Source organism: Hyperolius riggenbachi, chromosome 5, assembly GCF_040937935.1.
Source record: "Hyperolius riggenbachi isolate aHypRig1 chromosome 5, aHypRig1.pri, whole genome shotgun sequence".
NCBI lineage: Eukaryota > Metazoa > Chordata > Amphibia > Anura > Hyperoliidae > Hyperolius > Hyperolius riggenbachi.
In genome coordinates, this window is record NC_090650.1 from 32,423,851 (window position 1) to 32,440,804 (window position 16,954).

Genomic DNA, 16,954 nt, shown 5'->3' on the forward strand with positions numbered 1-16,954 from the left:
ACTGCTGCCACTGTATGCTCTGTGACTAGAGTTGGGCCGAACCTCCGATTTTAGGTTTGCGAACCGGGTTCGCGAACTTCCGCGGAAGGTTCGGTTCGCGTTAAAGTTCGCGAACCGCAATAGACTTCAATGGGGATGCGAACTTTGAAAAAAAAAAAAAATTATGCTGGCCACAAAAGTGATGGAAAAGATGTTTCAAGGGGTCTAACACCTGGAGGGGGGCATGGCGGAGTGGGATACACGCCAAAAGTCCTGTCACTGCTGCCACAGTCTGCTCTGTGACATGTCCTGTCACTGCTGCCACTGTATGCTCTGTGACATGTCCTGTCACTGCTGCCACTGTCTGCTCTGTGGCATGTCCTGTCACTGCTGCCACTGTATGCTCTGTGACATGCCCTGTCACTGCTGCCACTATCTGCTCTGTGACATGTCCTGTCACTGCTGCCACAGTCTGCTCTGTGGCATGTCCTGTCACTGCTGCCACTGTCTGCTCTGTGACATGTCCTGTCACTGCTGCCACTGTATGCTCTGTGACATGTCCTGTCACTGCTGCCACTGTCTGCTCTGTGGCATGTCCTGTCACTGCTGCCACTGTCTGCTCTGTGACATGTCCTGTCACTGCTGCCACTGTATGCTCTGTGGCATGTCCTGTGTCACTGCTGCCACTGTATGCTCTGTGACATGTCCTGTCACTGCTGCCACTATCTGCTCTGTGACATGTCCTGTCACTGCTGCCACTGTCTGCTCTGTGACATGTCCTGTCACTGCTGCCACTGTATGCACTGTGACATGTCCTGTCACTGCTGCCACTGTATGCTCTGTGACATGTCCTGTCACTGCTGCCACTGTATGCTCTGTGACTAGAGTTGGGCCGAACCTCCGATTTTAGGTTCGCGAACCGGGTTCGCGAACTTCCGCGGAAGGTTCGGTTCGCGTTAAAGTTCGCGAACCGCAATAGACTTCAATGGGGATGCGAACTTTGAAAAAAAAAAAAATTATGCTGGCCACAAAAGTGATGGAAAAGATGTTTCAAGGGGTCTAACACCTGGAGGGGGGCATGGCGGAGTGGGATACACGCCAAAAGTCCCCGGGAAAAATCTGGATTTGACGCAAAGCAGCGTTTTAAGGGCAGAAATCACATTGAATGCTAAATTACAGGCCTAAAGTGCTTTAAAACATCTTGCATGTGTATACATCAATCAGGTAGTGTAATTAAGGTACTGCTTCACACTGACACACCAAACTCACCGTGTAACGCACTGCAAACAGCTGTTTGTGTAGTGACGGCAGTGGCGGGTTCACTGAACAGAACAGGTATGCAGTGGCGGGTTCACTGAGCAGTACAGGTATGCAGTGGCAGGTTCACTGAACAGGTATGCAGTGGTGGGTTCACAGAACAGGTATGCAGTGGTGGGTTCACAGAACAGGTATGCAGTGGCAGGTTCACTGAACAGGTATGCAGTGGTGGCTTCACAGAACAGGTATGCAGTAGTGGGTTCACAGAACAGGTATGCAGTGGCAGGTTCACTGAACAGGTATGCAGTGGTGGGTTCACAGAACAGGTATGCAGTGGTGGGTTCACAGAACAGGTATGCAGTGGCAGGTTCACTGAACAGGTATGCAGTGGCAGGTTCACTGAACAGGTATGCAGTGGTGGGTTCACAGAACAGGTATGCAGTGGCAGGTTCACTGAACAGGTATGCAGTGGTGGGTTCACAGAACAGGTATGCAGTGGCAGGTTCACTGAACAGGTATGCAGTGGTGGGTTCACAGAACAGGTATGCAGTGGTGGGTTCACAGAACAGGTATGCAGTGGTGGGTTCACAGTACAGGTATGCAGTGGTGGGTTCACAGAACAGAACAGGTATGCAGCCAGGAACAAGCTAAGCCTAACTAATCTTTCCCTATGAGAGACAGTCTGCAGCAGCTCGCCCTACTCTCACTAATGCAGGCACACGAGTGACCGTAATGGCCGCCGCTGCCTGCCTTATATAAGGGGGGTGGGGCTCCAGGGGCTAGTGTAGCCTAATTGGCTACACTGGGCCTGCTGACTGTGATGTAGAGGGTCAAAGTTGACCCTCCATGGTGCATTATGGGGCGAACCGAACTTCCGCAAAGGTTCGCCTGCGGGACGCGAACGCGAACCACGGAAGTTCACATGGAACCGTTCGCAGGCGAACCGTTCGGCCCAACTCTATCTGTGACATGTCCCGTCACTGCTGCCACTATCTGCTCTGTGACATGTCCTGTCACTGCTGCCACTATCTGCTCTGTGACATGTCCTGTCACTGCTGCCACTATCTGCTCTGTAACATGTCCTGTCACTGCTGCCACTGTATGCTCTGTGGCATGTCCTGTGTCACTGCTGCCACTGTATGCTCTGTGACATGTCCTGTCACTGCTGCCACTGTCTGCTCTGTGACATGTCCTGTCACTGCTGCCACTATCTGCTCTGTGACATGTCCTGTCACTGCTGCCACTGTCTGCTCGGTGACATGTCCTGTCACTGCTGCCACTATCTGCTCGGTGACATGTCCTGTCACTTCTGCTACTGTCTGCTCTGTGACATGTCCTGTCACTGCTGCCACTATCTGCTCTGTGACATGTCCTGTCACTGCTGCCACTATCTGCTCTGTGACATATCCTGTCACTGCTGCCACTGTCTGCTCTGTGGCATGTCCTTTCACTGCTGCCACTATCTGCTCGGTGACATGTCCTGTCTCTGCTGCCACTGTCTACTCTGTGACATGTCCTGTCACTGTCTGCTCTGTGACATGTCCTGTCACTGCTGCCACTATCTGCTCAGTGACATGTCCTGTCATTGCTGCCACTGTCTGCTCTGTGGCATGTCCTGTCACTGCTGCCACTATCTGCTCTGTGACATGTCCTGTCACTGCTGCCACTGTCTGCTCTGTGACATGTCCTGTCACTGCTGCCACTGTATGCTCTGTGACATGTCCTGTCACTGCTGCCACTGTATGCTCTGTGACATGTCCTGTCACTGCTGCCACTATCTGCTCTGTGACATGTCCTGTCACTGCTGCCACTATCTGCTCTGTGACATGTCCTGTCACTGCTGCCACTATCTGCTCTGTAACATGTCCTGTCACTGCTGCCACTGTATGCTCTGTGGCATGTCTTGTGTCACTGCTGCCACTGTATGCTCTGTGACATGTCCTGTCACTGCTGCCACTGTCTGCTCTGTGACATGTCCTGTCACTGCTGCCACTATCTGCTCTGTGACATGTCCTGTCACTGCTGCCACTATCTGCTCTGTGACATCTCCTGTCACTGCTGCCACTGTCTGCTCTGTGGCATGTCCTGTCACTGCTGCCACTATCTGCTCTGTGACATGTCCTGTCACTGCTGCCACTGTCTGCTCTGTGGCATGTTCTGTCACTGCTGCCACTGTCTGCTCGGTGACATGTCTTGTCACTGCTGCCACTGTCTGCTCGGTGACATGTCCTGTCACTGCTGCCACTATCTGCTCGGTGACATGTCCTGTCACTTCTGCTACTGTCTGCTCTGTGACATGTCCTGTCACTGCTGCCACTATCTGCTCTGTGACATGTCCTGTCACTGCTGCCACTATCTGCTCTGTGACATGTCCTGTCACTGCTGCCACTATCTGCTCTGTGACATGTCCTGTCACTGCTGCCACTATCTGCTCTGTGACATGTCCTGTCACTGCTGCCACTGTCTGCTCTGTGGCATGTCCTGTCACTGCTGCCACTGTCTGCTCTGTGACATGTCCTGTCACTGCTGCCACTGTCTGCTCTGTGACATGTCCTGTCACTGCTGCTACTGTCTGCTCTGTGACATGTCCTGTCACTGCTGCCACTATCTGCTCGGTGACATGTCCTGTCACTGCTGCCACTGTATACTCTGTGACATGTCCTGTCACTGCTGCCACTATCTGCTCTATGACATGTCCTGTCACTGCTGCCACTGTATGCTCTGTGACATGTCCTGTCACTGCTGCCACTGTATGCTCTGTGACATGTCCTGTCACTGCTGCCACTGTCTGCTCTGTGACATGTCCTGTCACTGCTGCCACTGTATGCTCGGTGACATGTCCTGTCACTGCTGCCACTGTCTGCTCTGTGACATGTCCTGTCACTGCTGCCACTGTCTGCTCTGTGACATGTCCTGTCACTGCTGCCACTGTCTGCTCGGTGACATGTCCTGTCACTGCTGCCACTGTCTGCTTTGTGACATGTCCTGTCACTGCTGCCACTGTCTGCTCTGTGACATGTCCTGTCACTGCTGCCACTGTCTGCTCTGTGACATGTCCTGTCACTGCTGCCACTGTCTGCTCTGTGACATGTCCTGTCACTGCTGCCACTGTCTGCTCTGTGACATGTCCTGTCACTGCTGCCACTGTATGCTCTGTGACATGTCCTGTATCTGCTGCCACTATCTGCTCTGTGACATGTCCTGACACTGCTGCCACTGTCTGCTCGGTGACATGTCCTGTCACTGCTGCCACTCTCTGCTCTGTGACATGTCCTGTCACTGCTGCCACTGTCTGCTCTGTGACATGTCCTGTCACTGCTGCCACTGTCTGCTCTGTGACATGTCCTGTCACTGCTGCCACTGTCTGCTCTGTGACATGTCCTGTCACTGCTGCCACTATCTGCTCTGTGACATGTACCTTCACTGCTGCCACTGTATGCTCTGTGACATGTCCTGTCACTGCTGCCACTATCTGCTCTGTGACATGTCCTGTCACTGCTGCCACTGTATGCTCGGTGACATGTCCTGTCACTGCTGCCACTATCTGCTCTGTGACATGTCCTGTCACTGCTGCCACTGTATGCTCTGTGACATGTCCTGTATCTGCTGCCACTGTATGCTCGGTGACATGGCCTGTCACGCCTGACACTATCTGCTCTGTGACATGTCCTGTCACTGATGCCACTGTCTGCTCTGTGGCATGTCCTGTCACTGCTGCCACTGTCTGCTCTGTGACATGTCCTGTCACTGCTGCCACTGTCTGCTCTGTGACATGTCCTGTCACTGCTGCCACTGTCTGCTCTGTGACATGTCCTGTCACTGCTGCCACTGTATGCTCTGTGACATGTCCTGTATCTGCTGCCACTATCTGCTCTGTGACATGTCCTGTCACTGCTGCCACTGTCTGCTCGGTGACATGTCCTGTCACTGCTGCCACTCTCTGCTCTGTGACATGTCCTGTCACTGCTGCCACTGTCTGCTCTGTGACATGTCCTGTCACTGCTGCCACTGTCTGCTCTGTGACATGTCCTGTCACTGCTGCCACTGTCTGCTCTGTGACATGTCCTGTCACTGCTGCCACTATCTGCTCTGTGACATGTACCTTCACTGCTGCCACTGTATGCTCTGTGACATGTCCTGTCACTGCTGCCACTATCTGCTCTGTGACATGTCCTGTCACTGCTGCCACTGTATGCTCGGTGACATGTCCTGTCACTGCTGCCACTATCTGCTCTGTGACATGTCCTGTCACTGCTGCCACTGTATGCTCTGTGACATGTCCTGTATCTGCTGCCACTGTATGCTCGGTGCCATGGCCTGTCACGCCTGACACTATCTGCTCTGTGACATGTCCTGTCACTGATGCCACTGTCTGCTCTGTGGCATGTCCTGTCACTGCTGCCACTGTCTGCTCTGTGACATGTCCTGTCACTGCTGCCACTGTTTGCTCTTTGACATGTCCTGTCACTGCTGCCACTATCTGCTCTGTGACATGTCCTGTGTCACTGCTGCCACTATCTGCTCTGTGACATGTCCTGTCACTGCTGCCACTGTCTGCTCTGTGACATGTCCTGTCACTGCTGCCACTATCTGCTCTGTGACATGTCCTGTCACTGCTGCCACTGTCTGCTCTGTGACATGTCCTGTCACTGCTGCCACTGTCTGCTCTGTGACATGTCCTGTCACTGCTGCCACTATCTGCTCTGTGACATATCCTGTCACTGCTGCCACTGTATGCTCGGTGACATGTCCTGTCACTGCTGCCACTGTATGCTCTGTGACATGTCCTGTCACTGCTGCCACTATCTGCTCTGTGACATATCCTGTCACTGCTGCCACTGTATGCTCTGTGACATGTCCTGTCACTGCTGCCACTATCTGCTCTGTGACATGTCCTGTCACTGCTGCCACTATCTGCTCTGTGACATGTCCTGTCACTGCTGCCACTATCTGCTCTGTAACATGTCCTGTCACTGCTGCCACTGTCTGCTCTGTGGCATGTCCTGTCACTGCTGCCACTGTCTGCTCTGTGACATGTCCTGTCACTGCTGCCACTGTATGCTCTGTGACATGTCCTGTCACTGCTGCCACTATCTGCTCTGTGACATATTCTGTCACTGCTGCCACTGTATGCTCTGTGACATGTCCTGTCTAGTGTTGGGCGAACAGTGTTCGCCACTGTTCGGGTTCTGCAGAACATCACCCTGTTCGGGTGATGTTCGAGTTCGACCGAACACCTGATGGTGTTCGGCCAAACCGTTCGGCCATATGGCCGAACTAAGAGCGCATGGCCGAACGTTCCCCGAACGTTCGGCTAGCGCTGTGATTGGCCGAACGGGTCACGTGTAGTGTTGGGCGAACATCTAGATGTTCGGGTTCGGGCCGAACATGTTCGGGTGTTCGAGCCGAACTCCGAACATAATGGAAGTCAATGGGGACCCGAACTTTCGTGCTTTGTAAAGCCTCCTTACATGCTACATACCCCAAATGTACAGGGTATGTGCACCTTGGGAGTGGGTACAAGAGGAAAAAAAATTTAGCAAAAAGAGCTTATAGTTTTTGAGAAAATCGATTTTAAAGTTTCAAAGGGAAAACTGTCTTTTAAATGCGGGAAATGTCTGTTTTCTTTGCACAGGTAACATGCTTTTTGTCGGCATGCAGTCATAAATGTAATACAGATAAGAGGTTCCAGGAAAAGGGACCGGTAACGCTAACCCAGCAGCAGCACACGTGATGGAACAGGAGGAGGGCGGCGCAGGAGGAGAAGGCCACGCTTTGAGACACAACAACCCAGGCCTTGCATGAGGACAAGAAGCGTGCGGATAGCAATTTGCATTTTGTCGGCATGCAGTCATAAATGTAATACAGATGAGAGGTTCCAGGAAAAGGGACCGGTAACGCTAACCCAGCAGCAGCACACGTGATGGAACAGGAGGAGGGCGGCGCAGGAGGAGAAGGCCACGCTTTGAGACACAACAACCCAGGCCTTGCATGAGGACAAGAAGCGTGCGGATAGCAATTTGCATTTTGTCGGCATGCAGTCATAAATGTAATACAGATGAGAGGTTCCAGGAAAAGGGACCGGTAACGCTAACCCAGCAGCAGCACACGTGATGGAACAGGAGGAGGGCGGCGCAGGAGGAGAAGGCCACGCTTTGAGACACAACAACCCAGGCCTTGCATGAGGACAAGAAGCGTGCGGATAGCAATTTGCATTTTGTCGCCATGCAGTCATAAATGTAATACAGATGAGAGGTTCAATAAACAGGGACCGGAAACGCTAACCCATCACAGATGTTCATTGTTCATGTTACTTGGTTGGGGTCCGGGAGTGTTGCGTAGTCGTTTCCAATCCAGGATTGATTCATTTTAATTTGAGTCAGACGGTCTGCATTTTCTGTGGAGAGGCGGATACGCCGATCTGTGACGATGCCTCCGGCAGCACTGAAACAGCGTTCCGACATAACGCTGGCTGCCGGGCAAGCCAGCACCTGTATTGCGTACATTGCCAGTTCGTGCCAGGTGTCTAGCTTCGATACCCAATAGTTGAAGGGTGCAGATGGATTGTTCAACACAGCTATGCCATCTGACATGTAGTCCTTGACCATCTTCTCCAGGCGATCGGTGTTGGAGGTGGATCTGCACGCTTGCTGTTCTGTGTGCTGCTGCATGGGTGTCAGAAAATTTTCCCACTCCAAGGACACTGCCGATACCATTCCCTTTTGGGCACTAGCTGCGGCTTGTGTTGTTTGTTGCCCTCCTGGTCGTCCTGGGTTTGCGGAAGTCAGTCTGTCGGCGTACAACTGGCTAGAGGAGGGGGAGGATGTCAATCTCCTCTCTAAAGTCTCCACAAGGGCCTGCTGGTATTCTTCCATTTTGACCTGTCTGACTCTTTCTTCAAGCAGTTTTAGAACATTGTGTTTGTACCGTGGATCCAGAAGGGTATAAACCCAGTAATTGGTGTTGTCCAGAATGCGCACAATGCGTGGGTCGCGTTCAATGCAGTCCTAGGCCGAAGAGGTCATAGCCTAGGGTCACAAAAACCTGTTTATTTGGGCAATTTCAATGGTAGTGATGCTGACGTACATAAATCTCAGCCATGGCCGTTAGCAACGTCTGAATTGCAGGTAGAAGACATATTGTTAGACTTGGATTCCAAAGATGGGGTCCCTACATCTCTGCAAACCAGAGTTACAGGGGTCCAAAATTGGTAAAATCCCCCATAGGCTTTCATTGCCTCCCTATTTCACTTTCCAAAATCTCACATCTTTTCAAAGGGCAATTGCTCAGCAGTGGCAAATTTTCTAGCCTTGTAGGGACCCTTAGGGGGAACATGACTGGTGAGTTTTGGGCCCCTAGGCCGAAGAGGTCATAGCCTAGGGTCACAAAAACCTGTTTATTTGGGCAATTTTAATGGTGGCGAGTCTGACGTACATAAATCGCAGCAATGGCCGTTAGCAACGTCTGAATCTCACGAAATGTCTCATGCAGGTAGAAGACATATTGTTAGACTTGGGCTCCAAAGATGGGTTCCCTACATCTCTGCAAACCAGAGTTACAGGGCTCCAAATTTGGTAAAATCCCCCATAGGCTTTCATTGGGCCTCCTATTTACAGTTCCAAAATCTCACATCTTTTCAAAGGGCAATTGCTCAGCAGTGGCAAATTTTCTAGCATTGTAGAAACTGTTAGGGGGGTTATAACTGGTGAGTTTCGGACCCCTAGGCCGAAGAGGTCATAGCCTAGGGTCACAAAAACCTGTTTATTTGGGCTATTTCAATGGTAGTGATGCTGACGTACATAAATCTCAGCCATGGCCGTTAGCAACGTCTGAATTTCACGAAGTGTCTCATGCAGGTAGAAGACATATTGTTAGACTTGGATTCCAAAGATGGGGTCCCTACATCTCTGCAAACCAGAGTTACAGGGGTGCAAAATTGGTAAAATCCCCCATAGGCTTTCATTGCCTCCCTATTTCACTTTCCAAAATCTCACATCTTTTCAAAGGGCAATTGCTCAGCAGTGGCAAATTTTCGAGCATTGTAGGGACCCTTAGGGGGAACATGACTGGTGAGTTTTGGGCCCCTAGGCCAAAGAGGTCATAGCCTAGGGTCACAAAAACCTGTTTATTTGGGCTATTTCAATGGTAGTGATGCTGACGTACATAAATCTCAGCCATGGCCGTTAGCAACGTCTGAATTTCACGAAATGTCTCATGCAGGTAGAAGACATATTGTTAGACTTGGATTCCAAAGATGGGGTCCCTACATCTCTGCAAACCAGAGTTACAGGGGTGCAAAATTGGTAAAATCCCCCATAGGCTTTCATTGCCTCCCTATTTCACTTTCCAAAATCTCACATCTTTTCAAAGGGCAATTGCTCAGCAGTGGCAAATTTTCTAGCATTGTAGGGACCCTTAGGGGGAACATGACTGGTGAGTTTCGGGCCCCTAGGCCAAAGAGGTCATAGCCTAGAGTCACAAAAACCTGTTTATTTGGGCAATTTCAATGGTAGTGATGCTGACGTACATAAATCTCAGCCATGGCCGTTAGCAACGTCTGAATTTCACGAAATGTCTCATGCAGGTAGAAGACATATTGTTAGACTTGGATTCCAAAGATGGGGTCCCTACATCTCTGCAAACCAGAGTTACAGGGGTGCAAAATTGGTAAAATCCCCCATAGGCTTTCATTGCCTCCCTATTTCACTTTCCAAAATCTCACATCTTTTCAAAGGGCAATGGCTCAGCAGTACCAAATTTTCTAGCATTGTAGGGACTCTTAGGGGGATCATGACTGGTGAGTTTTGCCACTGCTGAGCCATTGCCCTTTGAAATGGTGTGAGATTTTGGAACGGTAAATAGTAGGCCCAATGAAAGCCTATGGGGGATTTTACCAATTTTGGAGCCCTGTAATTCTGGTTTGCAGAGATGTAGAGACCCCATCTTTGGAATCCAAGTCTAACAATATGTCTTCTACCTGCATGAGACATTTCGTGAAATTCAGACGTTGCTAACGGCCATGGCTGAGATTTATGTACGTCAGCATCACTACCATTGAAATTGCCCAAATAAACAGGTTTTTGTGACTCTAGGCTATGACCTCTTTGGCCTAGGGGCCCGAAACTCACCAGTCATGTTCCCCCTAAGGGTCCCTACAATGCTAGAAAATTTGCCACTGCTGAGCAATTGCCCTTTGAAAAGATGTGAGATTTTGGAAAGTGAAATAGGGAGGCAATGAAAGCCTATGGGGGATTTTACCAATTTTGCACCCCTGTAACTCTGGTTTGCAGAGATGTAGGGACCCCATCTTTGGAATCCAAGTCTAACAATATGTCTTCTACCTGCATGAGACATTTCGTGAAATTCAGACGTTGCTAACGGCCATGGCTGAGATTTATGTACGTCAGCATCACTACCATTGAAATTGCCCAAATAAACAGGTTTTTGTGACCCTAGGCTATGACCTCTTTGGCCTAGGGGCCCGAAACTCACCAGTCATGTTCCCCCTAAGGGTCCCTACAATGCTAGAAAATTTGCCACTGCTGAGCAATTGCCCTTTGAAAAGATGTGAGATTTTGGAAAGTGAAATAGGGAGGCAATGAAAGCCTATGGGGGATTTTACCAATTTTGCACCCCTGTAACTCTGGTTTGCAGAGATGTAGGGACCCCATCTTTGGAATCCAAGTCTAACAATATGTCTTCTACCTGCATGAGACATTTCGTGAAATTCAGACGTTGCTAACGGCCATGGCTGAGATTTATGTACGTCAGCATCACTACCATTGAAATTGCCCAAATAAACAGGTTTTTGTGACCCTAGGCTATGACCTCTTTGGCCTAGGGGCCCTAAACTCACCAGTCATGTTCCCCCTAAGGGTCCCTACAATGCTAGAAAATTTACCACTGCTGAGCAATTGCCCTTTGAAAAGATGTGAGATTTTGGAACTATAAATAGGAGGCCCAATGAAAGCCTATGGGGGATTTTACCAAATTTGGAGCCCTGTAACTCTGGTTTGCAGAGATGTAGGGAACCCATCTTTGGAGCCCAAGTCTAACAATATGTCTTCTACCTGCATGAGACATTTCGTGAGATTCAGACGTTGCTAACGGCCATTGCTGCGATTTATGTACGTCAGACTCGCCACCATTGAAATTGCCCAAATAAACAGGTTTTTGTGACCCTAGGCTATGACCTCTTTGGCCTAGGGGCCCAGAACTCACCAGTCATGTTCCCCCTAAGGGTCCCTACAAGGCTAGAAAATTTGCCACTGCTGAGCAATTGCCCTTTGAAAAGATGTGAGATTTTGGAAAGTGGAATAGGGAGGCAATGAAAGCCTATGGGGGATTTTACCAATTTTGGACCCCTGTAACTCTGGTTTGCAGAGATGTAGGGACCCCATCTTTGGAATCCAAGTCTAACAATATGTCTTCTACCTGCAATTCAGACGTTGCTAACGGCCATGGCTGAGATTTATGTACGTCAGCATCACTACCATTGAAATTGCCCAAATAAACAGGTTTTTGTGACCCTAGGCTATGACCTCTTCGGCCTAGGACTGCATTGAACGCGACCCACGCATTGTGCGCATTCTGGACAACACCAATTACTGGGTTTATACCCTTCTGGATCCACGGTACAAACACAATGTTCCAAAACTGCTTGAAGAAAGAGTCAGACAGGTCAAAATGGAAGAATACCAGCAGGCCCTTGTGGAGACTTTAGAGAGGAGATTGACATCCTCCCCCTCCTCTAGCCAGTTGTACGCCGACAGACTGACTTCCGCAAACCCAGGACGACCAGGAGGGCAGCAAACAACACAAGCCGCAGCTAGTGCCCAAAAGGGAATGGTATCGGCAGCGTCCTTGGAGTGGGAAAATTTTCTGACACCCATGCAGCAGCACACAGAACAGCAAGCGTGCAGATCCACCTCCAACACCGATCACCTGGAGAAGATGGTTAAGGACTACATGTCAGATGGCATAGCTGTGTTGAACAATCCATCTGCACCCTTCAACTATTGGGTATCGAAGCTAGACACCTGGCACGAACTGGCAAATGTACGCAATAGAGGTGCTGGCTTGCCCGGCAGCCAGCGTTATGTCGGAACGCTGTTTCAGTGCTGCCAGAGGCATCGTCACAGATTGGCGTATCCGCCTCTCCACAGAAAATGCAGACCGTCTGACTCAAATTAAAATGAATCAATCCTGGATTGGAAACGACTACGCAACACTCCCGGACCCCAACCAAGTAACATGAACAATGAACATCTGTGATGGGTTAGCGTTTCCGGTCCCTGTTTATTGAACCTCTCATCTGTATTACATTTATGACTGCATGGCGACAAAATGCAAATTGCTATCCGCACGCTTCTTGTCCTCATGCAAGGCCTGGGTTGTTGTGACTCAAAGCGTGGCCTTCTCCTCCTGCGCCACCCTCCTCCTGTTCCATCACGTGTGCTGCTGCTGGGTTAGCGTTACCGGTCCCTTTTCCTGTACCCTCTTATCTGTATTACATTTATGACTGCATGCCGACAAAAAGCATGTTACCTGTGCAAAGAAAACAGACATTTCCCGCATTTAAAAGACAGTTTTCCCTTTGAAACTTTAAAATCGATTTTCTCAAAAACTATAAGCTCTTTTTGCTAATTTTTTTTCCCTCTTGTACCCACTCCCAAGGTGCACATACCCTGTAAATTTGGGGTATGTAGCATGTAAGGAGGCTTTACAAAGCACAAAAGTTCGGGTCCCCATTGACTTCCATTATGTTCGGAGTTCGGCTCGAACACCCGAACATCGCGGCCATGTTCGGCCCGAACCCGAACATCTAGATGTTCGCCCAACACTAGTCCTGTCACTGCTGCCACTATCTGCTCTGTGACATGTCCTGTCACTGCTGCCACTATCTGCTCTGTGACATGTCCTGTCACTGCTGCCACTATCTGCTCTGTAACATGTCCTGTCACTGCTGCCACTGTATGCTCTGTGGCATGTCCTGTGTCACTGCTGCCACTGTATGCTCTGTGACATGTCCTGTCACTGCTGACACTGTCTGCTCTGTGGCATGTCCTGTCACTGCTGCCACTGTCTGCTCTGTGACATGTCCTGTCACTGCTGCCACTATCTGCTCTGTGACATGTCCTGTCACTGCTGCCACTGTCTGCTCTGTGACATGTCCTGTCACTACTGCCACTGTATGCTCTGTGACATGTCCTGTCACTGCTGCCACTGTCTGCTCTGTGGCATGTCCTGTCACTGCTGCCACTGTCTGCTCTGTGACATGTCCTGTCACTACTGCCACTGTATGCTCTGTGACATGTCCTGTCACTGCTGCCACTGTATGCTCTGTGACATGTCCTGTCACTGCTGCCACTGTATGCTCTGTGACATGTCCTTTCACTGCTGCCACTATCTGCTCTGTGACATGTCCTGTCACTGCTGCCACTGTCTGCTCTGTGGCATGTCCTGCCACTATCTGCTCTGTGGCATGTCCTGTCACTGCTGCCACTATCTGCTCTGTGGCATGTCCTGTCACTGCTGCCACTGTATGCTCTGTGACATGTCCTGTCACTGCTGCCACTGTATGCTCTGTGACATGTCCTGTCACTGCTGCCACTGTATGCTCTGTGACATGTCCTGTCACTGCTGCCACTGTATGCTCTGTGACATGTCCTGTCACTGCTGCCACCATGTGCTCAATGACATGTCCTGTCACTGCTGCCACTGTATGCTCTGTGACATGTTCTGTCACTGCTGCCACTGTCTGCTCTGTGACATGTCCTGTCACTGCTGCCACTGTCTGCTCTGTGACATGTCCTTTCACTGCTGCCACTGTCTGCTCTGTGACATGTCCTGTCACTGCTGCCACTGTCTGCTCTGTGAAATGTCCTGTCACTGCTGCCACTGTCTGCTCTGTGACATGTCCTGTCACGCTGCCACTGTATGCTCTGTGACATGTCCTGTCACTGCTGCCACTATCTGCTCTGTGACATGTCCTGTCACTGCTGGCATTGTATGCTGTGACATGTCCTGTCACTGCTGCCACCATGTGCTAAATGACATGTCCTGTCACTGCTGCCACTGTATGCTCTGTGACATGTCCTGTCACTGCTGCCACTGTATGCTCTGTAACATGTCCTGTCACTGCTGCCACAGTCTGCTCTGTGACATGTCCTGTCACTGCTGCCACTGTCTGCTCTGTGACATGTCCTGTCACTGCTGCCACTGTATGCTCTGTGACATGTCCTGTCACTGCTGCCACCATGTGCTCAATGACATGTCCTGTCACTGCTGCCACTGTATGCTCTGTGACATGCCCTGTCACTGCTGCCACTGTATGCTCTGTGACATGTCCTGTCACTGCTGCTACTGTCTGCTCTGTGACATGCCCTGTCACTGCTGCCACCATGTGCTCAATGACATGTCCTGTCACTGCTGCCACTATCTGCTCTGTGACATGTCCTGTCACTGCTGCCACTGTCTGCTCTGTGACATGTCCTGTCACTGCTGCCACTGTATGCTCTGTGACATGTCCTGTCACTGCTGCCACTGTATGCTCTGTGGCATGTCCTGTTACTGCTGCCACTGTATGCTCTGTGGCATGTCCTGTCACTGCTGCCACTGTATGCTCTGTGACATGTCCTGTCACTGCTGCCACTGTCTGCTCTGTGACATGTGTGACATGTCCTGTCACTGCTGCCACTGTCTGCTCTGTGACATGTCCTGTCACTGCTGCCACTGTCTGCTCTGTGACATGTGGGACATGTCCTGTCACTGCTGCCACTGTAAGCTCTGTGACATGTCCTGTCACTGCTGCCACTGTATGCTCTGTGGCATGTCCTGTCACTGATGCCACTGTATGCTCTGTGACATGTCCTTTCACTGCTGCCACTATCTGCTATGTGACATGTCCTGTCACTGCTGCCACTGTCTGCTCTGTGACATGTCCTGTCACTACTGCCACTGTATGCTCTGTAACATGTCCTGTCACTGCTGCCACTGTATGTTCTGTGACATGACCTGTCACTCCTGCCACTGTCTGCTCTGTGACATGTCCTGTAACTGCTGCCACTATCTGCTCTGTGACATGTCCTGTCACTGCTGCCACTGTATGCTCTGTGACATGTCCTGTCACTCCTGCCACTGTCTGCTCTGTGACATGTCCTGTAACTGCTGCCACTATCTGCTCTGTGAAATGTCCTGTCACTACTGCCACTGTATGCTCTGTGACATATCCTGTCACGCCTGCCACTGTATGCTCGGTGACATGTCCTGTCACGCCTGCCACTGTATGCTCGGTGACATGTCCTGTCACTGCTGCCACTGTCTGCTCTGTGACATGTGGGACATGTCCTGTCACTGCTGCCACTGTAAGCTCTGTGACATGTCCTGTCACTGCTGCCACTGTATGTTCTGTGAAATGTCCTGTCACTCCTGCCACTGTATGCTCTGTGACATGTCCTGTCACTGCTGCCACTGTATGCTCTGTGACATGTCCTGTCACTGCTGCCACTGTCTGCTCTGTGACATGTCCTGTCACTGCTGCCACTGTCTGCTCTGTGACATGTCCTTTCACTGCTGCCACTGTCTGCTCTGTGACATGTCCTGTCACTGCTGCCACTGTCTGCTCTGTGAAATGTCCTGTCACTGCTGCCACTGTCTGCTCTGTGACATGTCCTGTCACGCTGCCACTGTATGCTCTGTGACATGTCCTGTCACTGCTGCCACTATCTGCTCTGTGACATGTCCTGTCACTGCTGGCATTGTATGCTCTGTGACATGTCCTGTCACTGCTGCCACCATGTGCTAAATGACATGTCCTGTCACTGCTGCCACTGTATGCTCTGTGACATGTCCTGTCACTGCTGCCACTGTATGCTCTGTAACATGTCCTGTCACTGCTGCCACAGTCTGCTCTGTGACATCTCCTGTCACTGCTGCCACTGTCTGCTCTGTGACATGTCCTGTCACTGCTGCCACTGTATGCTCTGTGACATGTCCTGTCACTGCTGCCACCATGTGCTCAATGACATGTCCTGTCACTGCTGCCACTGTATGCTCTGTGACATGCCCTGTCACTGCTGCCACTGTATGCTCTGTGACATGTCCTGTCACTGCTGCTACTGTCTGCTCTGTGACATGTCCTGTCACTGCTGCCACCATGTGCTCAATGACATGTCCTGTCACTGCTGCCACTATCTGCTCTGTGACATGTCCTGTCACTGCTGCCACTGTCTGCTCTGTGACATGTCCTGTCACTGCTGCCACTGTATGCTCTGTGACATGTCCTGTCACTGCTGCCACTGTATGCTCTGTGGCATGTCCTGTTACTGCTGCCACTGTATGCTCTGTGGCATGTCCTGTCACTGCTGCCACTGTATGCTCTGTGACATGTCCTGTCACTGCTGCCACTGTCTGCTCTGTGACATGTGTGACATGTCCTGTCACTGCTGCCACTGTCTGCTCTGTGACATGTCCTGTCACTGCTGCCACTGTCTGCTCTGTGACATGTGGGACATGTCCTGTCACTGCTGCCACTGTAAGCTCTGTGACATGTCCTGTCACTGCTGCCACTGTATGCTCTGTGGCATGTCCTGTCACTGATGCCACTGTATGCTCTGTGACATGTCCTGTCACAGCTGCCACTATCTGCTATGTGACATGTCCTGTCACTGCTGCCACTGTCTGCTCTGTGACATGTCCTGTCACTACTGCCACTGTA